At 46.3% G+C, this 26,479-nt stretch overlaps 1 protein-coding gene and 1 pseudogene across 4 annotated transcripts in view; one reads left to right on the forward strand and one right to left on the reverse strand.

The window, feature by feature from the left end:
* Positions 1-2,405: 2,405 nt before the first annotated feature.
* Positions 2,406-26,479, forward strand: part of KCNS3 (potassium voltage-gated channel modifier subfamily S member 3) — a 39,184-nt gene continuing 15,110 nt past the window's right edge. The window contains exon 1 of one of the 4 annotated variants that reach the window (XM_040496127.1): positions 2,406-2,570. The gene's annotated coding sequence lies outside the window, so the exon portion shown is untranslated. Of the gene's footprint in view, positions 2,571-3,174; positions 3,334-3,788; positions 3,812-26,479 lie in introns of those variants that run through there. The other 3 variants (XM_040496128.1, XM_040496126.1, XM_040496129.1) reach the window with 3 other exon arrangements.
* On the reverse strand, positions 12,174-12,494 carry LOC121044146 (10 kDa heat shock protein, mitochondrial-like; annotated as a pseudogene).

The following is a 26,479-nucleotide window of genomic DNA, read 5'->3' on the forward strand; positions in this document are numbered from 1 at the left end:
AAACAATGAAAATTCAATATGGTGGGTGCTACCTAAGCAAGAAGCTAAAGGCATTGAGGGAGCATGGAGAGGAGGTACACAACCCAGGGTAGGTGGGGGTGGGGGGAGGTGGGTACTTTCCAGAGGGTAGTGATTAGAAAATGAATGGTCTCCTAAGAGAAAGTGAGTTGCTTGAGCAAAGAAGGCTGCAGGTTGGGAAGGATATTCCAAGCAGAGGGAGACCACTGTGAGTGCAGGGCGACATGAAAAACACTGGTGCTTTGGGGGAATTGTGTTTCACATCCTGAGATGGGCTGGAATGACACTCAGGCTGCTGTCTAAAGGGAAGCCAATAAGCGGAACCAATGGAATCAATGTTAGCCACTATTACCAATGCTTCCTCACTCACCATCTTCTTGCCAGAGGTGAGAACACCTTCATTTTCACACATAGACCTTTTTCCATTTAAAAAGCAAATCAGTACTTCCCTTACTTCCAGCAGTGACATTCAGCTGGGTTTCTGTCATTTGGATTTTAGAGACAACGAAGGGTCAGGAAAAGGTTTGGGAGGGAAGAGGAGAGGGAGAACATGGACAGTGGGTAAGTGGATAAGAGAGAAAGACCTTAAAAAGGAGTGTCCAGAGCAGGAAAGAATATGGAAGCCTAGAAGACAAACTGCATTGGGCCCACATTTGCTTGAGATGTCTTCACTGACTCTGGGAGTCTCTTTGGAAACTATGGAGGAGTGAGCACAATTGTCAGCTGATGATGAACCCCTTATAGGTTAATGCATGGCTTGCCCAGATGCTTTTCTATGTCCATGGCTAATGAAAAGGGGATGGGGTCATATCATATGGCATAAAGACATTTAGACGGTGTAGGAAGGAGATGGGTGTGTGGGAGGAAAGAGGCAGTCAAGTGGATCAGAGCAGGCACTGTGGCAACAGAGACTGAGGTCTGAGGAAGAAGCCCTAGTAGGAGGGGGCAGTGGTGGAGAGCATGGTTTTCTGTGTGTGTGTGTGTGTGTGTGTGTGTGTGTGTGTGTGTGTGTGTGTATGAATGCATTTGCCACTTTGCCTGGCCCAACCTTGGTAAACTGTCAGGGGTAAACTTTGGGGGAATAGACATGTAATTTATGGTCCATACAATGCTTTCCTGTTTATTATTCTATATGCTTCACATGATCATCTGTAAGGGAGGAAGTTTTCTTATAAAAGAAGAAACACCATGTTCACTAAGTGACTTGCTTATGGGGCTCCCCCTAGGGTACTGCATGATGAGAACCCCAGTCTGTCTCTTAAATCTGTGCCCCTTCTACACCTCACCCCCGTATGGCCATAGTGGAGGCCTGTCCTTTCTGTCTCCAGATTTCACAGATGCCATGTGGGGGTGCTTTCTGACCTCCACCATGGGTGCCTTCCCTCCAGTTCACAGGTGCCATCCAGACCCATGAGAAAGACCTTGCTCCCTGACTCTTCTGCACTGCAGATGCCTTCTGCAGTGCTTGGAAGATTCTGAACATATTTCATTCTCAAGTAAACAATGTTGGACTTTTTGGATAACTTAGTGATTTAAAATGATTAAATAGCTAACTGCTGGGAGAGATTTGGAAGCATTCTTCTTAGGTGCTGATAAAATATAAATGTATTTTTAGAATAATCTTAGATCTTACCCTAAACATCATGATTGCATATGCAAATTACCTTCTTCAGAGGCTTGCAAACAGCAGTGTAGACAAATGCTTTGGATCCTCTTCCACAACAGGGGACAGGCTTGGGGGAGCCAAAGAACAATGGGATTAGGGACAGAGGGCCCCCAATACCTGTTCTCCAGTCACTTGCGTCCCCACCTTGCCTTCCATGAGCCAAATGAAAATGCTGGTGTCTGAGGAAAGACTGTGTTGTGCTTTCTCTTCTCCTCTGCCATTCCTGCTTGCTACTATCCTTATCCCTGTAAGGAGCAGATTTCACCCCCTTTTAGCCTACCAGATACTGTAAACATTGCTCCTTTTGATTCCTATTGTGGGTTTTGATCAAACAAAAACAATGTGAAAATCCAAAGACATCAGCCGGTACTTGGACGAGGTCAAAGAAGGTGTCTTTCACCTTTTCCGTACATCCCTTTGCCCCTGTCCTCTCCCATGTGCCTGGTTCAGGGCCTGGAACTTCACTCTGTGTGGTCTTGCTAGGTGCTAGTCAGAGGCCAGTGGTCAGCAGGTGCTGGGCTGGGGGCGGCTGCTCCACTGCGTGATGTGGGGCGGGAACCCAGGAACACTGGGAGCCTACAGCTTGGAGCAGCTGGCTCTGAGGAATTATTGCAAGTCTGCACAACTTAAAAATCTGCAGTTTGGGGGCGGGCGGGGGAGCGCGGGGGTGGGTCCCCGAGCGTCCCATTTCTCCTCCGGGCGGTTCACTGAGTTCTTGCTCACTGCAGAGGGGCCCGCGACGCCTTCTGGACCGCACGCCGCCCTCGCTGAGGCCCGGGTTTGTTCCTCAACCTCGGCCGAAGGCATCTCCCTCTGACCCCTCTTCCATCCTTCGGGAAGGAGACTCGATTCGTCCCCCTTTCGCTCAGTGCATGTGACTTGGTAGGTAAGTCGAGGAACGGAGCGTGTGAAACAGTCTTGTTCTGCACCGTGCACGAGTCTTCGGGCAGCGGGGCGGCTGGTAAACAGGCAGGACCGGGGCCGTTTTTTTCTTCGCACTTTGTTTTAAAACAAGTTGGGGCCTCGGCACTTCCTAAGAGAATCCCGGCCAATGTACAGAGTGTCGCTTGGGTCGCGACTTCTGGAGAGGCAGTTGCCGGAGGCGCCGGGGCCGCGGAATGAGGTGGTCGGTCTCCCGCTGGGTCGCGGCTCCAGCCCGGAGGGCGCGCAGGTAGGAGGCACTGGGCGCGCTCCTGCTCCCACCCGGACAGGGCACGCGGCTCCGGGGGTGACTCTGCACTCGGGCCTGGGCGGGGGCGCGCGCTCCGCAAGGCCGCCTGTCTTTCCGTGCATCCGCGGGTCGCACGGCCTGAGTCCCGCAACCTGCAATAGCCGGCGTCTGAGCGCCGGGCCCTCCGCCTGGGGAGCGCGGGCGGAGGGCCCGAAGCCAGGCGGCTGCCGAAGCCCGACCAATGGGGCGGCGGCCGAGCGGCCGGCCCCGCCCCGTCCCGCCCCGCCCCGCCCTATTCGCGGCTCCCAGGCGCCTAGCTCTCGCCGGGCGGGACGGACCGACGGACTCAGGCGGGCCACCCCGCTCTCCTCGCCGCCGCCGCGGCGGGCGCGGGGCCGCGCGGCGAGGCCTGATTCCTGCAGCGCGGGCAGGCGGCGTCGCAAAGCGGAGCGAGCTCGAGGCGCCGGGACTCCTGCAGGTACCTGCTCCTGTCCCCTCCTCCGCGCGCACTCCGGCGACTTCCCCGTGCGACCCCGCAACTTTCCCCACCTTTTGCTGCCCCAGCAGCCCCGCGGGCCAGGTCACGGGGGCAAGACCGCGCAGGTCTAGGCCCGCAGGGACTTTGCATTCTGCTGGGCGCCTGTCTCGCAGCGCCCCTCGTCCTCCGGTCCTCGGAGCCCGCCGTCGCTGGTAGTCCTAAAGATCCGCCTGTTGCTCGAGCTGCGGGTGGCGAGACTGGCTGGGCTCCTCTGAAGGCCTCGGGAGGGTATCTAGGATCCTGTTTGGGACGTGGGGTGGGTAGCTGCGGGGTAGAGGACGGACCGGAGGCGGGAGAGTCGGGGAGCGGAGGGGGGCGGGGGGGAAGGCGGCACTTTGCGTAGGGCATCCCTGGGGCGTTTCCTTAGCCGGGAAGCCTTTCCTTCTCTTCCTCGAGAGGAGGCGCTTTCCTCGCGAATGTAAGTGCTTCCCCGGCCGCCTGCTCCGCCTTCTTTCCTGGCAGTCCTCCCCTCCCCTTTGCCCTACAGCGGTGCAAGGCGCCCCGCGACAGTTGCAGGGAAGAGCGCACCCAGGGCCCTTGTCCTGGTGCGGCGCTGCGCCCACGGACTGCCGGGGCGCTCGGGGTGGGAGACGCTTGGGGCTTGCAGGGCCCATGTAGACTCGCCCGCCGACTCCTCGGTTTTGCAACGGTGGTGGGGGGTCGGGAACTTCCCTTTCCCGCGCTCCTCGGGGTAGCTGCCGGACCTGTACATGTGAATGGGCTGGTGAGCAAGCCAGACCTTCCGGCAGGAGCCGCGGCAAGCCGGGCTGGGAGCCTTTCGCATTGCAGGGCTCGGTCTCCCCGCCCGTCCCCCCCTCCCCCTGCCTTCCCCGCTCTGTCTCTCCCCATGTCTTTTGGGAAAGGAGCACCTTTTGCGTCCTTGCTGTCACACACATTTCCACAAGGGAGACCGAGCCGGTAGTCTAACTCTGGCAGCCCCTGGCAGGGGTGGAGGACAGCGAAGAACCGCCTCCACCCACCTGAATAACCCGGGGGCTCTGGTTTGAGGCCAGAGCGTGAGCGGGTGGAGCGGGGTTGTGCCTGGTCTTCATAGAGAGCGGACTTGAAGTTCGTCCCGCTCCTGGATTTTGTATTTCATCTTACCCTTTGAAGAGTGGGGCAGGTGAGGAAAACCAGATGGGAAACCTTCCTCTCCCTTTTTCATGTATTTGCTTAAGTGATTTGCATAACTATTTGCATAGAACCGTGTGTGTTTCCCCCCTTTTTAGACTACTTGCAAATACCTTGCCCAGGTAAACAGGAAGCAAGCATTTTCCTGAGCACCTGCCCCTTTGCTAAAGGGAGATGCCCTGGTGCTTCTCTTCCCCACATAGTTCAGGCTGAAAGAGGGCGGAGTTGATTTTGTGGTTGAATTTGGTGTAATATGTCGGTTTCCCTCCTTCCCTGGGTGGTAAATTCCGCGGGGACATGGATTCATCACTTTGCCTTTACAACCAGCTCCCCCTGGGCTAGGTAGGCCCTGGGCTCTGCTCTGGGGGATGCGCAGCACGACATTAATCTCTGCTCTCAGTCTAGTTCTGTTCTTCCTTTTCTTTTTTCCACCAGATTCCTTCCTTCTCTTGATCTGATACTAAATTTGTGTTTTTCACAACTAGGGATTGTCAATACTGGGGTAGGGAGGAGAAGGTGGTCCTGAAGTGCTTAAGAACTCTGAATCCAAAGCAGGTGGTGAATATTCTAAGGAGATTTGTGGGATCTGTTTTAATTCTGGCTTGTGTCTGAGCCATTTTTACCTGGAAAACCAGCCTGAATAAGCCCATTCATCAGTGTGGCAAAGCCAAGCTTTCGCTGGTCAAGTGTATAAAAATAATTAGGGTAGGGGGTGGAGGCAGTCTTCGCTCTGTTTAGAAATATTAAAATATTAAAAATCCAATACTCTGACGCTTGGGTTTGCCAGCAAAGCACCAGCTAAGTATTTTTCCTTCTTCCTTATTGTTTTTTTAAAGAAAGATGGAGAAGAATGGGGACTCCAGACACCTCCTCTATCTTAAGTGAATTTTGCCCTTTGCTGTAATTCTTCCAGGACTCTGCGTCCCTCTCTTCTACCCGAGATCTCAATCTGCCCTGTGTCTGGCATTTGGGGTTGGAATGTGTGCAGCTTTGAGAGAGCAGGCACCACAGGGTTTCCTCCTCCTTTTTTTTTTTTTTTTTTTTTAATAGAGAACATTTATTGACTGCATACCATATGCCAGCTACTCTTCTCGGCACTTTTCCAGGCATTATCTCATTTAATCTTCAGAACAACCCCATTAGGGAGTGAGGCTTTCCTTCTTCATCACAGTGTTTCTGGGGAGCCAGCACTAGGTGGGAGCCCTCTAGGTATATTCTGAGTCCCATGGAAGATCAAAAGAGGAGGCTGGGCTTGGGGGTCCCACTAGCAGGCAGGGGCAGCTATCCAGGGTAGTTCCAGGCAGAGAGGAAGGTGGGTGTCTTTACTGCCCTTGCTTCTCAGGTTTCTGGAAGGTAGATTCTCCAGAGTGCCACTTGGGTGAAATGCCCACAAGGATGTGCGGTCCAGCCCTGGTTTCAATCTCTTTATGGCTCCTGGACTTAAGTCACTTTTCATCTCCTGACTCTCAGTCTTTTTAGCTACAAGATCTAGATGTCTAATATTTGTTATTACCCTCTACTAGGCACTATGCTAAAAGCTCTCGATGTATTGACTCATTTCATCCAGATGGCAACCTTTGGAGGTGGGGGTCTATTATTACCTATTTTAGTTTTTAAATATTTATTTATTTTTATTGCAGTATAGTTGATATACAATATTATATTAATTTCAGATATACAACATAGTGATTTCACAATGCCATACATCACACAGTGCTCACCACGATAAGTGTAGCAATTATTACCCCATTTTACATGAGAAAAAAAAAGAGAAATGAAATGACTTGTGCAAAATCACACAAGTAGGACTATGTGAAGCCGAGATTCTATCCCTGGCAGTCTGGGTGCAGAGCGACTGTGAAATTCTGCACTCCTCGTTCATCCCTGCAGCCCCAACACTGTGCCCTATGCCAACCAGATGTGACTCGCTGTTACCGAGTGACTTTTTGGCCTCTGTCTCATCCTTAGAAGGAACCGTGAAAACTGCATTAGAGAAATGTTCTTTTGGCTTTTGCCAAAAAAGTCTTCTTTCCAATGTAATTGGGAAAAAGGAAGACAGATCATAAAGATCATGGGCTAGGTAAACATTATGGCTATTTCCAGAAAAAGTGCTTCTTATCCATGAGAAATCCAGAAAAATTGTAGAACACTTTGTCTTCTGAGTCAAATCCGTCAAGAAAGCCAATAAGTAACCAACCTACGAGAATCTATTGTGTGGGTGCCATGTGCCCAGTACTGCAGATACCAAGGGCAGGCAGAATAAAAGATGTGTGTTCTCTGAGCCTGAACACACAGTGGACCTGGAAACTCAAGGTTAACAAGCATGAGACAGGTCAATACAAGATGCTAAATATTTGCCTGATAAAAGTCACAAACTGTCACATTTGTATAGCCTACTATAGTTTGCAGAAACTTTCGCAGGGTTATCTCATTTAAGCTCTAGTAACAGAGTGTGATGAGCAATGGACAGGTGGTGGTTTGGAAGCCCAAGTTGCAGATGAAGAAAACAAGGCAAAGTGAGCCACTTGGAATTGGTCATAGCAAGGGGTCTTCTGACTCCAAAGACATCATCCGTCTGCCTCTCCAGTAAGGCCTTGGATGTGGAGGGTCCTTGGAGGTGGCTGATTGTGAATTTCATCCTGAAACTGGCTTTTGGGCACTGTTCTTGGCAGTCAGGAGGCACAGGGAAGGAGGAGAAAATATTTATTGCTGTTGTTTTATTTTTGCATTCAGGAGCCTGGTATGGGAAACGTGGAGAGAAATCCCAATTACGAATTCAATAACAATGTTGAGAATGTGCAATCAAATGTAGAATCTGACTTAGAAGAATTTCCGTCCCTGCCTTCCTTTATCATTTTTCTTTCTCTTATCATTTCTTTGTGGGCAAGGGGGTCTTGCTCTCCTTGGAATCCTGCAGAGCCTTGCACCATGGTTTGCTTGGAGTAGGTACCCTTTAAAATTATCTTTAATTGCACACATGTTGAATGATAAGGGGCTAATATCTGCTTTTAGCTAATAATGTTACAGATTAGCAGTTAATGTTGATAGCAGCTGGCTTCAGTGTGCTTGAGGAGGTCCCTGGTGAATGAAAGCCTCTTGCTCATCATCCTGAGCAGATCATCTGGGCTCAGCTGACCTTCTAGCAGATGCTTATCAATGTTGACTTAATGAACTTATGTAATCATATGTATCCTCTTTACATATAAAAATATGTATAAGCATTCATTCCACAAGGATTGGAGTACTTACCCAGCATTAGGCACTGTTAGGTGCTAGTATGCTGTGGTAAAAAAAACAGACATGTAGGGGTGGGAGGTGGATGGGGAGACAGATATTAAACAAAGAAATACAAACATTTAGGGGCGCCTAGGTGGCTCAGTCGGTTAAGCGTCCGGCTTCAGCTCAGGGCATGATCTCGCGGTCTGTGGGTTCGAGCCCCGTGTCGGGCTCTGTGCAGACAGCTCAGAGCCTGGAGCCTGCTTCGGATTCTGTGTCTCCCTCTCTTTATGCCTCTTCTGCTCATGCTCTCACTCTCTTTCTCTCTCAAAAAAAATAAGATGAAAACATTTTAAAAAAGGAAACAAACATTTAAGGATTGGCAGGTGCTCTAAACAACTTCCTAGGAGAGAGGAATAAGGATGGGGAAGGCACTAGTTAAGATGTGGGAGCTGGGAAGACCTTTCTGAGGAAGAGACTTTTCATTCGGAGGGATGGACAGGAGTTGATCAAATGAGAAGTTTATCAAATGAGAATTCCAGGCTGCGGAGGGATGTGAAGCTTTGAAGGCAAGGATGCACACTGAGCCTTGGAGGAACTTCTGGAGAGCTGGGTTGGGTGGCTGGGTTGAGGCTGGAGAGGAGGACAAGGGCAGGTCATGCCGCACCCTTTATGCCAGATTGGGGACCTTAGAGTTTATCCAGGGGTCTGTGGGAAGGAGCTCACGGATTTGTAGGAGGAGAGTATCAGGAGCCAATTCATATTTCTGCAAGATCACCTGTGAAGAACAGATCAGAGAGGCTCAGGTGTGGCAGTTGGGAGCCTCCTTGACTGGAGTGTCAGAGAGTTAGGACCTAAAGCCAGCTCGGACCGAGTGAAAAAGAGTGCGAGGGGAGGAAGTGGAGGCCACATCTGTGCAGGTTGGTTCTGAAACGGACTGGAGAGACTGAGCAGGTGCCGGATGAGGTGTGAGGCTATGCCCGTCTGTGTGGAAGCCACCCTGGCCGAGGTTAGGGAACTGCACCCACGTCCTCAGTGAACCAACACGTCCACGTCTCTGTGCTTGGAGTTATATGGCACTTGCACTTCTAGAAGATTAGAAATGTGAATCCTGTTCTGGCTTTGTCACTAACTGCTGGGGAAATTTGAGCTTATCTCTTGTCCTTCTCTGTGTGTTTGTGTTCTTGTTTTCCTCACAGCCTGGTGATTTTATGATTTAAAAAAAATAGGTGATCTGTCTATGGATACTTTTCTTCAGTCGTATCATTCGGATGTGTTAATTTGGATCGTTTTCATAAATTGAATTAGGAGAACTATGAGTGGGTATGTGGAACATTTGTGGTGAGATTCGAAGCATTTGCTCTTTGATGATTACCAACTGCCTTAAATGGAGAGACACCAGTGATAGGCCTGGTGGTGTGGAGATGCCGAGCCCCACCGAGATATGTGGGAGTGAGGCCTGGTGGAGAGCCCCGGGTATGGCTAAGCCAACTTTCTGTGTCTCGGTGGAATCCCTCACCACCTGCTCTTCATCACGTGAGACTCTTCCTCCTTACCCATGGGTATCTTATGAAAAGATTCAGGAGAGATACCTGGGGACTCATGTTTAGCAGAATATGCTGGACTAAAGATCAAGAATGAACATCACAGGTAGCCTGATGGGGCCTTGAAAAAGTGATCAATTTGTAGCTGTGTGGAATGAGAATATAGAAAGGACCATAGAACTGAAAGATACCCCCAGATCAGTTAAGCCATTTGCTGCTTCCTGATGACTTCTTTCAGGAATGCTGACTTCTCTCCTGGGAAATAATTATTGTGGTGAGATAAAAGAATGCCAGCATGAACATACCCTGTTTTTTGTTTGTTTTGTTTTGTTTTTTGTTTTTTTTAAGAGAGAGAGCATGAGCGGGGGAGGGGCAGGGAGAGAGGGGGGCAGAGGATCCCAAGAGGGCTCTGTGCTGACAGGTCGACAGCAGCAAGCCCATCTCGGGGCTTGAACTCGCTGACCATGAGATCACGACCTGAGCCGAAGTCACATGCTCAACCGATTGACACCCAGGCGCCCCAAACATGCCCACATTGTGTAACTTTCATTCTGCTGTGGACTGGTCTGGCTTTCTTAAGCCCTGACTGACATGCCAAGGTGACCCTAAAAGCATTTCCTGCGATTTACTTAAGGTAAACAATTTAATTGGCCAGAGGGATGGGAGAACTTGGTAGCTACAGACTGTGGTTGGTAGGTCTGGACTGAGAGGAGGCGCCTGGGTTCTGGCAAAAGGTTATATCAGTATGCTTGTCTTTGAGGTCAATAAATATACCTTCTGTGCCGTGTTTTTCTTGTGGGTTTTTAAAATTCCCAGTATTCTGGGGCGCCTGGGTGGCGCAGTCGGTTGAGCATCCGACTTCAGCCAGGTCACGATCTCGCGGTCCGTGAGTTCGAGCCCCGCGTCAGGTTCTGGGCTGACAGCTCAGAGCCTGGAGCCTGTTTCCGATTCTGTGTCTCCCTCTCTCTCTGCCCCTCCCCCATTCATGCTCTGTCTCTCTCTGTCCCAAAAATAAAAATAAACATTGAAAAAAAAATTTTTTTTTAAATTCCCAGTATTCTAAGTGTGGTACCCTCATGAGGCTGCTGACTTCAAACCTCTTCCTACCCTCCTCCTCTTGGTGATTAGACATGCCTGGTCATGATTTGGCCCTGGGGCTATTTCAGGGTTGAGTCTTCTCCTCCTCCAGGCTAAATGTGTAAATGCAAAGTATCTTTGTGTGGCAGTGTCCTATCTACCTAATCTTTATCTATCTATCTATCTATCTATCTAATCTATCGATCATCTATCAATCATCTCTGTCAAAGAGTGAAAGGGTCTCCATAGGCCCATCTTTTCTCACCATCTCCTTAGATCACAAATCTACAGGATAGGCTCTCTGGATATGCAAAAATAGGAGCCTCATGGAAGTTCATATGATGCCTGAGAACTTCACCTTTTATGCAGTTTCCCCAGACTTCTTGATCTGATCAAAAAGCACATGTCAGTGTCGTGCATCTTTGTGGTGAGGGGCACTGAGTTGTCTTCTCCCGGTGCCCCCCAGACTTAAAATGTGGACGCTCTAGTGCATCTTGCCTTCTCGCCCAGTGTCCTTTATGTGGGGCTTAGAAGCCGAGGGTACAGGATGAAGTTGTGCCATGTGGTCCTAAATGAATGGGTTTGCTTTTAGCTGCTTTTGGCCAGTCGCTGCTGTCAGCCAGACACATCATTTAAAATCGCACAAGCCAGCCCTGTTTTACAGCCCTTCCCTCATACGGTAGGGTTCACCACTCAGAGATAAATCCTACGTAAGCATTTATTAGACACCGGGGTTAGGTTTCAGAATGCCCACAGATGCAGAGGCAAGTAGTAAAGGGTGGGAAGCTAGAAGGTTCGTACTGGGACTCCAGGATTGGGAGGTGTAGAAGAGAGGTGGCCGTTCTCTCCCCTGGCAGCAGGGTCCTGCTCCACACACCGTGCACTCAGACATGTGCCCCACAGGTGTGCTCACTGGTGTGAGCAGCTCAGCTGATGGCACAGAAGTAGACAAACCACAGACAAGTAGTAACTGGGTATAGAGTTTCAGTTTGACAAGATGCAAAGAGTTCGGGAGATAGAAGGTACTGATGGTTGTATGTTAGGAATTTAAAAAAATTTTTTTTTAATGTTTATTTATTTTTGAGAAGGAGAGAGAGACAGAGCATGAGGAAGGGAGGGGCAGAGAGAGAGGGAGACCCAGGATCCAAAGCAGGTTCCAGACTCTGAGCTATCAGCACAGAGCCCGACGCGGGGCTCGAACTCACAAACCACGAGATCATGACCTGAGCCAAAGTCGGATGCTTAAACGACTAAGCCACCCAGGCGCCCCAGGAATACTTTTAATACCACTGAACTGTACCCTTAAAAATGGTTACTATGGTAAATTATATGTGCTGTGTATTTTTTCACAATAAAAACAATTTGATGAAAAAAAAATTGAGATTCTAATCTTATGAAAAATAGCATTCTCAGATGTTTTGGTCTCAGATTCTTTACATGCTTAAAAATTATTGCCCCCCCCCCCCCACAAAGCTCCTGTTAGTGTGAATTATAACTATCAGTATTTTTTGGATACCATTAGTTTATTATAAAATAGAGACATAGAAATTATACTACATGATGAAAGATTTCACAACTTTAGTTATGAATGGGCAGCTTTACATGTACCATTTTTTTTAAGTTAATTTATTTGGAGAGAGAGAGAGAGAGTGAACACAAGTGGGGAGAGGGGCAGAGAGAGACAGAGAGAGAGAATCCCAAGCCAGGCTTTGTACCGTCAGTGCAGAGCCCGATGCGGGGCTCCAACTCATGAACCGTGAGCTCATGACCTAAGCTGAAGTCAGATGTTTAACCGAATGAGCCACTCAGGTGCTCCGATACCATTTCAATAATGTGTTTTAGTTTACATACTTTCCAAGAATGTCACCATCTCTAAATAAAAAGTCCTTGTCTTCTAGAACTAGTTTGGTGCCTCCATATTCTGGGATGAGACCTTCCACACTAACTGGGTGAATCTCTCCACACTTTCCTTTAGTGCCCCATCCAACGGCTTCTGCTGTTGCTTGCAATATTTTTTCCTTGAGATTTTTCTGGAAGCATCATGCCTCCTTTGGTTACAGTTTCATACACACTCCTTTCAACTAAAATTTGGTCAAAGAAGTAAAGAAACTTTCTAAATGCCTGCCCTGCCATCACTCTGGCTGCTGCAGTGCGTACTCTCATTTATCAATATATATGTTAGAAATTAAAATAGTTACATTTTAGGAGCACCTGGCTGGCTCGGTTGGTGGAGCATGCGACCCTTAATCTCAAGGTTTTGAGCTCGAACTCCCTGTTGGGTGTAGAGATTACTTAAAAAATAAAATCTTGGCTGGGGCGCCTGGGTGGCTCAGTGGGCTGAGCATCTGACTTAGGCTCAGGTCATGATCTCACAGCTTGTGAGTTCCAGCCCCGCGTCGGGCTCTGTGCTGGCAGTTCAGAGCCTGGAGCCTGCTTCAGATTCTGTGTCTCCCTCTCTCTCTGCTCCTAACCCACTCACATTCTGTCTCTGTCTCTCTCAAAAATAAATAGACATTAAAAAAACTTAAAAAACAAAAATCTTGGGGCGCCTGGGTGGCTCAGTCGGTTGAACGTCCAACTTCGGTTCAGGTCGTGATCTCACAGCTCCTGAGTTTGAGCCCCGTGTGGGGCTCTGTGCTGACAGCTCAGAGCCTGGAGCCTGCTTTGGATTCTGTGTCTCCCTCTCTCTCTGCCCCTCCCCTGCTTGTGCTGTCTCTCTCTGTTTCACAAAAAATAAAATAAAAATTTAAAATAAAATAAAATCTTAAAGAGGTTAAAATTTAAAGTATTAATTATTAATTCATTTAAAATAATAATAGTAATCTCATTACATGTTAATGTAAATGACATATCTTTATGAAAAATTGTTTTTTTTTTTTCAAAACAAAAACAATGCAAGAGTAGCATTATTTTATATTTTTACAAATGTATTTATTGTCTGGTTTAATGGAAGGCAGGGGGATTCTTAGCCTTGCTTCTCTGTGTAGTCTGTGATCTCACACATCATATACTCCCTGGAAAACTCCTCGGCCACTTATGAGAGAATGAGAGTAAACAGGAAAATAACATCTTCGTTTATTATGAAAATGAGTTTTTTATCTCATGGACCCTTTAAAGGGTCTTAGGAACCCCAGGGGTCCCCTGACCACACTTTGAGAACTACTGCTATAGAATAAATCTGCCACCAAGTTAATTTTTTGTTATGTTCTTTGTTTTAGCCTCTTTTCATCAAATGTTATAGGCACTTGAACTTTAGCAATTCAATGTGTTGCTTATCTGTGATTTCAAATAAAAGAACTAGGTGGCTCCTTGGGGGGGGCACATTATTTTTCTCTTGTTTATGTAACAAACAAGCAACAAAAAACCCTGTTTGCACCATTCTGTTAACTTTTTCAGAAGCTACAAAATTGATCTAGTGTGTACCTGTTTGGAATTCCCCTTGCTAAACTAACTTGAGTAGGAAACTCAAGACGTGGAAAATTTTGAGCGTGAAAATCAGCTAAAGCAATCCAGTGTTTCCTTCAGGGTATGCAAAGTTCGCTTTTTTTCAAGTGTTTGTTCCTATTTTCTGTGGAGTGAAGACATTCTTTCAGCTTCTCTGGGGAAAGTCTGCACCTGTCCCGGGGTGGTGCCCAGAGCTCTCTCCTGGGGCATGGTCCTGAGCTGTGCTCTCACATGGATACTGTGCTCTTCAGAGAATCTCCTTTTCCTCCCTCCAGCTCTGCCCCACCTCCTTCTTCCTTGTCTTGAGAACTTGGAAACTCAAGGAGGAGATTGCGTTTAGGAAACAAACTGGAAACAAGAGAGGTGTGAGATCTAATTTTAACAAGTCCAACTGAAAGCTTTTTGGCTTGCATTGTCTGGGGAATCTCATTATTTCTATTTTTTTTTTTTTTTTTCATGTTGATGAAGTATGGAATTAGTCACAGCAGATAGTCCTGGGGAAAGCTTTAAAAAAATCCTCTCAGGATAGCTTCTAGGAGCTGGATGTGGATGTTTGTGAAGAAGAACATTTCTTTCTACCTTCCAGATAATGGATCGGATGCTAAAGGAACTATCGTATTTATTTGACGGTATCTTTTAAAACGTTAAATGCAACTTTTGTTTTTTCACCCCATGAAATAGCCACTGTGGCAGCTTACTACAGCAACAGACACTTGGCTCTCTGGGTTTGTTGTGAATGTGCTGAGGAGTTATGATTTGCCAAAAGCAGTCTGTTACTTCCAGCAGCAATCAGCGCTTTTCTACAATCCTTTGGAAAAGCCCTAATGTGTCTGGCGCTCCCGGTTGGAAGAGGCCGCTGGATGTGTCCTTTCTGGAGTGGCTCCCCGACCAGACCTTTCCTTTAGGAGTAGTTTCTGCTTGCAGACCTTCAGAAGGTCCCCAATTCCTGCTTGTTTCCAGGTGTGCTTTTTTTTTCAGACTTCTCTTTGACCCTGAGAGCCACCGATTGCCTTGGGACAAAAATCCTGTCTGTTTAGTGAGCCAACACCAGTATCTCCTGCTGGTATCCCAAGAACCCTCATAGATGTGGGAACTATCCAAAGGCCTTATTTCACACCGGCGTGTAAAGACTAAGCTTGTAGCCTTTTCTGCTGCTTTTGAGAGGGGAATGGGGGGTGAACTCAAGGATGGTGCTTGCTGAAATGGAGCCAGGGATGTACTGACAGGGGCACGGGAGACCAGGGCCCTGCGGACGGCCCTGCCGGCTTCCCTGTGTTGCAGGTGGTTCCGCTGAGGTGTGTGCACCTGGCGGAGTGAAAGGAGCATCAAACGGATAGGAGAATTTCTGTGTAGAATTCCAGCTCTTACTCACATGATAATGATAATGATGATGAACACTGTGTAGCACTTGCATTGTGTGCTGGGCACTGTTCTGAATGTGTATACATATCAACTCGCTTCATTCTCATAGCAATTTAAGGTAGGCATTATCATTTTATCTTAAGTGAAATTATATTTCTTATTCTATCTATACCATCTCTATCTATCTATCTGTCTATCATCTATTTATCTATCTATCATGTACTTATCTATCGATCAACAGACAAGGAAACATCTAAGAGATTTTAATAATTTACCCAAGTATACAACTAGAACTTGGCACGACTGAGATTCAAATCCTGGCAGGCCAGGTACAGCCTCTGCTCTTGTCTACAAATTTGAATCTCAGCTCTGCCCCTTACGGTTGGAAAGTTATCTAACCTCTCTGGCCTCAGTTGCTCATCTGCCGAGTGGGGATAATAATAGCATGTACCTTAAGGTAGATGAAATATTTAAAGCAGCGCCTGGTACAACGTAAGCGCCATATAAGGGCTTACTAGAGATTATTTTTGTAATGGAGACTGTAAAGAAGACTGAGTGTACATACTTCATAGAGGTAAGCACAGGAAAAAATTTGACTCTTACTGATTGCGTGTATCTACAACGACTTTGTAGATATTTTGAAGCTCTTGGTGGAAAGAGCATGAGTCGATGAAAACTTGTATTCGTCATCCCACACTTATTTAGGGGGATACGACAGAAGTACAGTTAGTTTTAAGGACATGAGCCTCGTGTGTAAAGACAGCCAGCAGAGCACCGCCAAGAGGAGCAAAGTGTGAGCAGCTTCCCCAACACAGGCCTCCCCAGGAAAGCTGGGCTCGGGCACTGGGCTCGCTGTCTCTCCTGTGTGCTTAACATTTCTGAACCTCATCCAGAATGGTGGATCATAATCCAGCCTTTCTAGGTTGGTTTGGGGATTAAAGAAGTTCGTCCACTCATTCATTGTTTCCTGCTAGGCATTAAGGATGCAAAGGTTAAGAAAAAATAGGCCCCGCCTTTGTGGGGCTCCCAGTGCTGTGGTGGAGGCTTCTGGGAAATTGTTCTACTCCAGGTTAGCAAGTCAAATACTCAATGGAGGCAGGCAGTGGTGGAGGGGGCCAGTGGCTGGTTTTAGGGTAGAGAGAGATCTGGGGTCAGGGCTCGGTTCTGGAGACTATGATAGAGAATATGAGTCTTGAGGGGCATTCTGAGCAGATAGGTAAGTGAGAAGTCGGGGGTACTTTTGGAGAATTTCAGGTATTCTTTATAGTCCTAGAGTTGAGTTGGGTTGTGGAATGTGAGGATAATGGATGAGGAAACATAATGACAACTAACATTCGATTCAGCATTTACTATGTACTAAGCACAGACAGCTTTATTTTTATTATCTCATTTTTAAAGATTTTCTTTCTTTTTTAAATGTTTATTTTTGAGAGAGAGAGAGAAAGAGAGAGCATGTACACATGCATGAGCGGGGAAGGGGGAGAGAGAGAGGGAGACAGAGATCCAAAGCAGGTTCCATGCTGTCAGCACAAAGCCCGATGTGGGGCTCGAGCCCATGAACCATGAGATCATGACCTGAACTGAAGTCGGATCCTCAACCAACTGAGCAACCCAGGTGCCCTTATTCTCATTTTAAAACTTCATGATGGCTCTGTGTGGTGTGTGATACTTAGTATCCATGTTTTACAAATGAAAAAACAGAGGCTCAGAGAACTTCAGTGATTTGCTCAAGGTTGCACAGCTAGTGCTGTTGAAGCTGGGATTCAGACTCAAGCAATCTGGATCCCGAGTTTATTCTGAAGGGCAAGGGAGCTATCAGAGGACTTTAAGCCTGCACATTTTAGAAGGTAGTGTGAACTTGAGATGGACAAAAAGGTAGGGGATGGGGGGAGGTCTAAGGCAGGGAAGATACTTAGAAGTGTATTGTAATAAACCATGGAAAAATACTGAGTGTCTGAATTAAAGCAGAGGCGGGAGGGACAAGGAAAGGAAAGGAATTTGAGAAATGTTGGGGAATAGAGGATGAAGGGAAGTGTGGACATGTTTATTTTAAGGTCCCAATGGGACATTCAAATGGACACGCCCAGTAGGCAGTTACAAGAGTTTGAAATGTAGTGGGGAGATCTGGGTTGGAGATAATGAAATTCCCAGGGAGAGGAGTAGAGGGATGCGAGGAGCCCCTGGGGCTGCAGTGACCCAGATCTGAGGCCTGCAGATTGTATCTGGCTACAGATTTGTTTGATTTGGCTCACAGCAGTAAAACATTAAAACCAATAGTTGCCAACATTTAGAAAATTGGGAAAGTTCGCATAAAAACAAGATTTGTGGGTGTTCTTGGCAAACTGGGCAATCCGACCACCTGATGTGCACAAACAAGGGACAGCAGTCCCCTTTCAGCAGGGCCGGTGCTCTGCAGCTTGTCACCGTGGCCGGATGTGCTCTTTTTTTTTCATTTCAGGCACCTGGCCCCTGCAGGTATTTTATTTTGTGACCCCAGATTTAAGGTTTGGGAAGGTGAAGCCGGTGTGCCACAGGAAGCCAAGAATGAGTAGTCAGACAAGTGGCACCAGTGAACTGGGAGGGGCCGGGAGGTGGCTGGGAGGTGGGAAGTGGACAGTGACACGTGCCTTGGACATGTAGGTCTGGTGCAGAAGTCATCCTGAGGTGCCCTCAGCAAAAACACTTCGTGGAGTGTCAGGGCAAGAATTGCACAAGAGGAAGGAAGGGTGAGTGTAAACGATGATTTTAAGAAGCTGTGTTGTGAAGGGCAGTTGGGATTGGGAGAGTTTCAGTATGTGAGTGAGTTGAGCATATAAGGATGTATGTGATATAAAATAGTACTTTCTCTGTCCTCGACTCACATTTTGGAACTACAAGGAATCCAGGCTTTCCTTTGGTGGTTCTTACTGAAACAGAGTGCTCCAGGGTGTGGAATGGAATGAGGTGCTTTGCAAGTCTGTGAAGGCTGCCCTGCCAGCCGCAGATCTTCCCAGGGCTACCTGCATTTTTGCTAGTCTGAGTAACAGTGCCTTAAAAGGGGCCCCTGTGCGTTTCAGCAGAGCTGGCTAAGTTGAGCAGTGTCCATGTGGTGACTTGCTACCTGCATTTACTCACGTGTTTGTATGCTGTCCATTTCCTCCTACCGTTTGCCAGGTGGAATCTGTGTGATGGTCTTATCAAGTAGCATCACTTCTGTGGCAGCTTGGGTTCACGGGCCTTTTATTGGTTATATGCCATGTGCCAATTTTCCCATTTACTTTTTTGTATTTGTTTTATGATATAACTTGATCTGATAACCTATTGTGTGTGTGTGTGTGAACTTGTCTATCTCGCCTTTGATGAAAACCCTTTTTATTAAGGAAGAAAATGCATCTCTTTCTGCAGTGGCTGATAAATCAGCTGCCTTTCTTCTGTGGTGTCCACAACTTCAGAAACACATTTGCTGTGATTTTTCTTTTCTCCCAATAGCACAGTAGACAGACAGACTTTAAAATTCGACATAGGATAGAAGCAGCCAGTAGCCAAGCTATGTGACAAATGCTAACTAATGAATTCAACAAATCATTTTTAAGAACCTACTGTGTGTCAGACGAGGTTATAGGCACTTGGGCTATGGTGGTATTTAAGACATAAAAAGTCCTGCTTGCACTGAGCTCATATCTGAGTGGGGGAATAAATAATAAATATGGTAAAAAAAAACAGTATATGTCTTTAAGTCTATTTTAGGGAGTGATAAATGCTAAGGAGAAAAAATATAGCAAGGACTGGGGGGATAGGAGTTTCGTTGGGGGGTATTTTAGGTAGGGTAACTGAGGAAGGGCTCATTTGGAAGGTATTTGAGTCCAGGCCTGAAGAGAGTGGGGAAGCCATACAATCCCCTGTGGATAGAGCATTCCAGGGACAGAGATCAACCAGTGCAAAGGCCCTGAGGCAGGAATGATTAAAGAATAGCATGGACACCAGTACGCCAAGGGGAATGAAAGAGAGAAAGGAGAAGGAGGTGAAATCAGATAAATAAAATGGAGGAAGGGAGCTTTTGATCTGAGCAAGATGGAAGTCACTGAAGAGTTGAACACAGGAGTACATGGTGTGATGTACATTTTAACAGGATCTCTAGCTAATGGAGTCTTAATCCTTTTTGTGCCAGGGACCCCTTTGGCAGTCTGGGAGCCTAGGGACCACTTTCCAGAACAGTGTTTTCAGATACAAAAAATAAGAGCCACAGACTATAAAGGAACCCAACTGTATGGAAATGCATACAGTTACCAAAACAGTTAAACCACCTTATGATTTAGTGATATGTGTGCTTCTTTATCAGCTCCTTAAGGATGACCTAGCAGTTGGTCTGTTACTACTGTGATTTCAAAGAAACAATGAACTTATGTGATTATTTTCTGAGGCCTGCAACAATTCTGCTATGATACAGGATTATCTGGAATTTCTAGTGGGGTGAAGTCACTGGTACTGCTCTTATTGCCCTGGGCCACTGCCTGCATTTTTAAGGGGGGGATTCCTAACTTCAGTGAAAAATCAAGATTTTTTGCCACCCCCTGTCTAAATCCAGGGACCTCTTGAATTCTCCCTACCGACCCCTGCTTTCCTGCTCTGTTAAGTGGAGGTGCAAAAGAGAAGTGGGTGAATTCATGGAATGTTGCCCACGTTTCTGGCCTGATCAGTCTGTGCTTCCATAGACACTACTGGGGTTCACTGTTTGCCACCTTTGATCGCTGCAGTTCCCGGTGGATTGCTGTACCCAACACCAGCCTCTAATTTTTGAGATGTTCTGGGAACAATGATCACTCCAAGAGGTGTTTTTGTTTTTGTTTTTGTTTTTGTTTTTGTTTTTTTGTTTTTTTTTTTTTTATGTCTCCCTGACTGGTTCCTTGTGGCTAAATAGTTCAGGAGACCTGAGTTATGGTCCCTGTTTCAGCAGATTGTCTGTATGGTCACCTGTAATCCTTTCTCCTTTCCTAAAGGATATCACTCACCTTGGTGATTCCTGGCTCACAAAGGTGTGGGTAGTGCAGGTAGAGTTCTTTATATTCTATATGAATAGCTCTAGGTCATAGGGCTCCATTAGCCAGACTCGACTATTTTCTGCTCTCTGTACGTAACACAAGCTTTCCAGTCCCGCGGCTTTGCGTATGTTCCTTCCTCACCTTGGAGAACGGCCTTTTTACACTTACTTGTCTCCTTTACTTGTTTATGTCTGACCCCACTCTCAAGGCTCAGCTCAAATGCCACCCATTCCTGTCATTCTCCCTACTTCCCGATCCCAGAGGGGCCCATTACCTTCTCTGAATTTCCATGGAACCTTCTTGGTACCTCTCTTCAGGGTACCTGACATCTCCCGCCTGTACTGCACTTATTTATTTACCTATGTACCCTCCTATAACCGCTTCTAAGCAACTCTAAGCTCTGAGGGCCAGAGTCATGTTGTCCTTTGATTTCTGTAGTCCCTGGGACAGTGCCAGCCACAAAGCAGACGTGGATCTACGGCAGAAGCTTATGATTCTCACAAGGAGTCCATCGGCCGAGGGTCCCACCTCCACCAAGTCTGTACGTTCACTTGATGTCCACCCCCTTCCTTTCCCCAAGTCCTGACTAAGCCTACTTTCAATTGTTTATTTTCCAAATAGAAATGACTGTTTACACAAGTGTTTCTTAATGCTTGCAAAGAAAGTCACACAATGTTGAGAGGTACGGAGTAGAAAGCAAAAATCACCCTGAATTCTATCACCCAGAGACAATGCATTTAACATTTTAGTGCATATTCTTATAGATTATTTTTTTCACTTTGTAAAGTTAGACATATTTTATAAGGATCAGATCATGCCATATATTGTATTATAATTATTTTTCTCTTTTTTACTTGGCATATTTTGATGATTTTCTCATGAATCTAGAGGTAGTAGAGCATTGATTGCAGTTAACAGGATGGCTTTAGAGTGTTATTGCTCAGATTCAAACCATGAGGCTATCACTTAGCTGTTGACCCTGGAGAGTTAGTTAGTTTCTCTATCTACCAGTTTCTCCATCTGTAAAATGAATCCAATGAAAATACTACCTGTTCAAGTGTCACGAGGATTAAATGGTTCAGACGTGCAAACACTCAGAGGTATTGAGACACCTGATTCAGTATACGGGACCTCCTTCCATTATTATGATTTTGGTGTTTTTAATGGCCACAGACTGTTGCATTACATGGCTACCTCCTAATCTATTTCCCTGTTGATGGACGTTTAGCTTGCCTTCTAATTTTTACGCTTATGAGTAACCACTGATGCAGTGAACATCCTTGGATACCCATCCTTGCACACTTGTCTAATTCATTCCCTCAGGATACATTCTCAGAGGTGGAACCACAGCTTTGTAATACACATTGCTACAGTGTCCTCCAGAAGGTTTCCGTTTACCTGTTCCCAATCACAATTATCCTGGCATGCTATGTTTCTCCCTCTCTACGCTACAGAACTGCTTGCTTTGAGTTGCTCTTTTTATCACTGTGTTAGTGCAGACACTTGATGCATCAGCCATTGAAAACATGGGGATGAATGAGACAGAGCACAGGGCCTAAAGCCCCTGGGTGGGCTGATTTGCCTGCCTGTTACCTGGCTGCAGCCTGAGCCCCAGATTTCAGCCAGTCATGCTTTAGGGGGTATCTGCAAGTGGGGGTGTCCGGTGGAATAGTGGCAGCCATATGGGCCACTCAGGGTGGTCCCAGAGCCCTGTTAACACATGGGGATGACCTTGCTGCGATCAGTGACCATGAGATTTCTCTCCCTCTTTTGAAGTGCACACCCTTCCACAGGGCTTTTCCTTACTCTCAGTTCTGAAGATTGCCTTTGGAGGTGACTCAGTGACTCAGCAGCAGCCTGCCGTCTCCCTCTGTTCCCCAGGGAGGGTTGTCTAGGAACATAAAACCTGAGAAGAGGAAAGTGGTATTTAGTTACCCGTGGTTCAAGCCTTAGGGATTTCTGGAGATGGTATTGCATTTGCTCATTCTGGATGCCCAAGAAAATATCATTTATATTAACTTTTCAAGTACAATTTAGAGCCTTTGCTTTGGAAGGCACTTACTGGTTTCCTCCCTGAAGACCAGAACTTGTGTAATTTTATTTTCATTATTATTTTTTATAAATTTATTTTTAATCCCTGAATGTATTAGACCCTGAGAAGTTTTCACTTTCTTCTTGGGACACAGCAAATTTTTAAAAAAGTGTTCGTTAATTCAAGGATTTCTCATATTAATGTATATCTTGAAATTTGATAATTTGGAAAAACTAAGTAAGTGAGGGATATTCTTAGTAATCTGCTGTCTGAATCAACTGGAAAATGTTGTATTATTCTGACTTCTTTGGATTATAGGATTTAAATATAACTACAATTTTTCTGGGACACTAAATCTGATTTCAGACTGATTGTGATATCTTAATTTTATTTAAGCAAAACCCCAGACCACAACTCTCATTAGCTAATCAAGATAGGAGTAGCATCGAATTTCACCTTTTGTTATTATTCCTATTATTTCATTACTCTTAGATTTTATTGAAAATTAGTCTATGATTGATAAATAGTGGTGAGACTATAAAACTAACATGTATTTGCACTTTTCCTGGGACATTGATGAGTTTCCAAGATTGGAGCTTTGGTCAGGAGTGGGTTTGGTCAGGGGCACCTGGGTGGTTCCATTGGTTCAGCTTCTGACTTTGGCTCAGGTCATGATCTCACTGTTCGTGAGTTTGCGCCCTGCGTTGGGCTCTCTGTTGTCAGCATAGAGCCTGCTTTGAACTGCCTGCACCCTTCTGTCTCTGCCTCTACTGTGCTTGATCTCTGTCTTTCTGTCTCTCTTAAAAATAAATAAACATTTAAAAAAACAAAGGAGTGGGTCTGGTCAGCGGGAGGACCCGTACCTGCGAAGAGCTGTAGTAAGCCATCTTTCCAACTATATTAATGCATTGTGCTGTGTGTCAGTTCTGCCCCCCAAAATGTTAGCAAATATCATATAGATTCTCAGAGAAAATCACTAACCTTTACTCCAGACTCCAATTGCCCGAAGCACGCTTCGAGTTTCAACAAAAGGTTAACCCTCCTTTTATCTTTGCTCACTTGCAAAGTTTCGCTTGTCTGACACCAGAAATGCCATGACTGAATTCTAAAAGAACAAGTGTCTGGGGGAATATCCCTGGCCCCTGTCAGCAAAGTATTAGTACCATCTGCCATTCTGAGCTTTCTGAACTCCCAGCTTCCAGACAGGTGTCTGAGGTCTCCTTAGAGCAGGGGTTCACAACTGGGGATGGTTTTGCTCTCTGGGGGACATTTGACAATTTTGCTTGTCACGACCTTAGGGGAAAGTGAGATGTGCTCCTGGTGTCTAGTGGGTAGAGGCCAAGGATTCTGCTAAATATCATAAAGTGCATGACACAGCCCCCCACAGGAGGGTTACCTGGCCTCAAAATGTCAGTAGCGTTGAGGGTGAATAAACTCTGTAGAAGTTTGCAAGGTCAGGAGGTCTCCAGGGAAGCTGGCTGGCTGTCAGGATGGTGCTTGATGGTGCTCTTTACCTGGTGACCTTATCACAGGTCAAGGTCAAGCTCTCAGCCCGGCAACTTCAGAAACTCACTTTCAGAGTACCAGACTCTAGCAGATTGACTCTCATAGGAACTCACAGAAAACTGAGTGAATGAACCTCTTCCCACCTTATTACGTTCCACTAATAAATAAAACCAGTGGATAGAGTGGACACGGTTGTTGGCAGCATAGCTCATATGCTCTCCGTTGGCAAGGTGCCTGGGAACTGAAATTGCCAGGAGGTGCCTCAGGGAGCCTAGAATCTGAAAAGGCGAGGGTTTGGGGTATCTAACGATAGCTGAAACTCTAGGTCTAGACACTTAAAAATCCATGCGAGATGTGCCCATCAGGGCTGGAATGTGCAACATCTTTAGGATTACACCTCTAGAAAGTGCTGGGATGGCTCTTGGCAACCAACTTTGATCTCTCACACTTTCCTCCTCTGCTTCCCTTGCTGACCAACTGCCTTTCCTTACCCATATTGATTCTTTTAATTAATTTACTCTTTAGTCTCATTGCCGTGGGGGAGAGGAATCGGCTCAATAAAAATGTGTCAACCACCGTTGTGTAACAGGGATAATTAATACAAAGACTGATATTTTAACACTGTCCTTAACTGGAGGCTTCTCAGCTACTGGGTAGCACGGAGGCGACAATATTTCAGAAGAATGTGAGCAGGGCAGTAACAGGTACACTCAGGATTCTGTGCAAGTCCGTAAGACACAGACCTATGCAGCAGTGACACTTGGAATGTCTGCTTTTATCTCTCAGGCACTGATTTTATAGTTTAATTTGAGTCTTAAGAGAAGGGCATAGGGAGCTATTATTACCCCTGTGCACTGTCTGCTTGTCCATGTGATTTTCCTCGTTTTGTTCCAAGACTGGATGTCAGCTCTCTGGATGATGGAAGAGTTGATCTTCACTTTTTCCCTCTACATAATGGAGAAAGTCATTTTGTATATTTCTGAGTGCTGTGGTCAACCCACTAGGAAATCTAGGTGAGCTGGAGGGTCTATCCACAAGGATGCTGGAGAGGATGTCCCTTTTTACTGCGAAGAGAGTTCTACAGAGGCGAGCAATGCCTGAGCGAGCTTGATGTGTTTTGCCCCAATCCTGCTGAATCACTCAGCAAAGTCAGAAATCTGCTTCAGGGCTAAGTCACAAACAATACTCTCTTCTTTTGAACCGTTAGGCTCTGACAGAGGTGGTAGGAACATGGAGGATAGAACCATTTGGTGGGGCTGTTAAGCAGGAAGGGGAGAATGTGTTGGGTGCACACATTTTTTCTTTCCCAAATTCTGCTGGTTTGGGCCATGTTTTACCCACTTCCCCAGTCCTTCACTTTCCCTGACCACTGGATGTGGATCTCAATTTTCTGTGCTGATTGACATCAGGCAGACTTACCTGAGTTTGAATCCTGGCTCTGGCATTTGGACAAATAGCTTCCCTGAGCCTCCATGTCCTACCTATAAAAGGGGAGTCACAACAATTAACACTTACGGTGGTTAAAGTGATACGTGTGTGAAACTCCTGGGAGGTTCCTGGCATGTTGTACTGGACTCAGAAAGTGCTGGTTATCATTTTACAAGGGAAAGGTCACCCTTAGAATGTGAATGCCCTAGGAGGAGAGTGAATTTGCATAAATTCACACTGAGAGGTATTGACTGGTATATCTTTTCCAAAAATCCAGTTTTGTTTTTTGTTTTTGTTTTCGTTTTTTTGACAGGAGTCATAGTGATGGGAAATGAAGCAGAACACTAGAATTCTGAGTTTGGGTAGGGAAAGAGAAAACGCAGCCCGGGACGTTAGTAATTTATCAGACATTGATGGAGGGCCCCACTAGGTACCAGTTTCTGTAAAAAAGATACACTTGGCTCACCTCACAGTCTGTCCCTGGGCCAGCCCTTCTGTGATGAGCCAATGCTCAGCAATGCTTGGGGTTTCTTAGAAGTGCTGTTAATTTTTTCTCTTCAGTAATTAATATAGTCACATCAAAGCGGCTTGCAGTTAATTAATTATCTCCCAGCCAGATTAATCTTACCTTCCCTTAAAATGTGCTACATTTGGAAAGGCATCTGGTAGGCAAAGGAAAGACTGTATGTGTGTGCTGTACCCTTTAAAAAAGGGAGAGCAGCATTTCTGCATTTTAGTGGAACACAAATATCTGAGGTTGACCCAATGATGTGTTGCTGGGGGGCCATGGAAGAGGAGGAGGAGGAGGAGGAAGAGGAGGAGGAGGAGGAGGAGGAGGAGAAGGAGAAGGACAGATTTTAGCTCCTGAATTGATATTATTTATCCCTGTTGAGATTTCTCTACCTCTTCTGCTAACAGTCCCATCTCAGAAATTCCCTTTGGGTAGAGCTGCATTTTTTTTTTTTTTCTGGGTCTTTCCTTGTTATCTTTATTAGAGGTGAAAACACACCAAAGTGTTGCTCTGGCCATTGTTGGGACCGGTGTGTTCCTGCTTTGCTCCCTCACCATTGCCCCCTTGATGTTGGTGGGATGCCATTACTTGTTTATTACATTTGGTTCTGGGCCTGGGAGCTCCTGGGGGGTGGGGAGGAGGGGCAGCCACTGCGTCTTGTTTGTAATCCCAATGCCTAGGATAATTCCAGGCCGATCTTAAACTATAATGAATGCTTGTTTGATGACTGACGTAGCTAGAGGCACTTCGTTCATTTTCTTTCTGAGGCTGGGAATCAATCTTTTCTTCTTCCTCCCCACCTCGCCTCTGTCCCCCC

Source organism: Herpailurus yagouaroundi, unplaced genomic scaffold, assembly GCF_014898765.1.
Source record: "Herpailurus yagouaroundi ecotype Mexico unplaced genomic scaffold, PumYag 188, whole genome shotgun sequence".
NCBI lineage: Eukaryota > Metazoa > Chordata > Mammalia > Carnivora > Felidae > Herpailurus > Herpailurus yagouaroundi.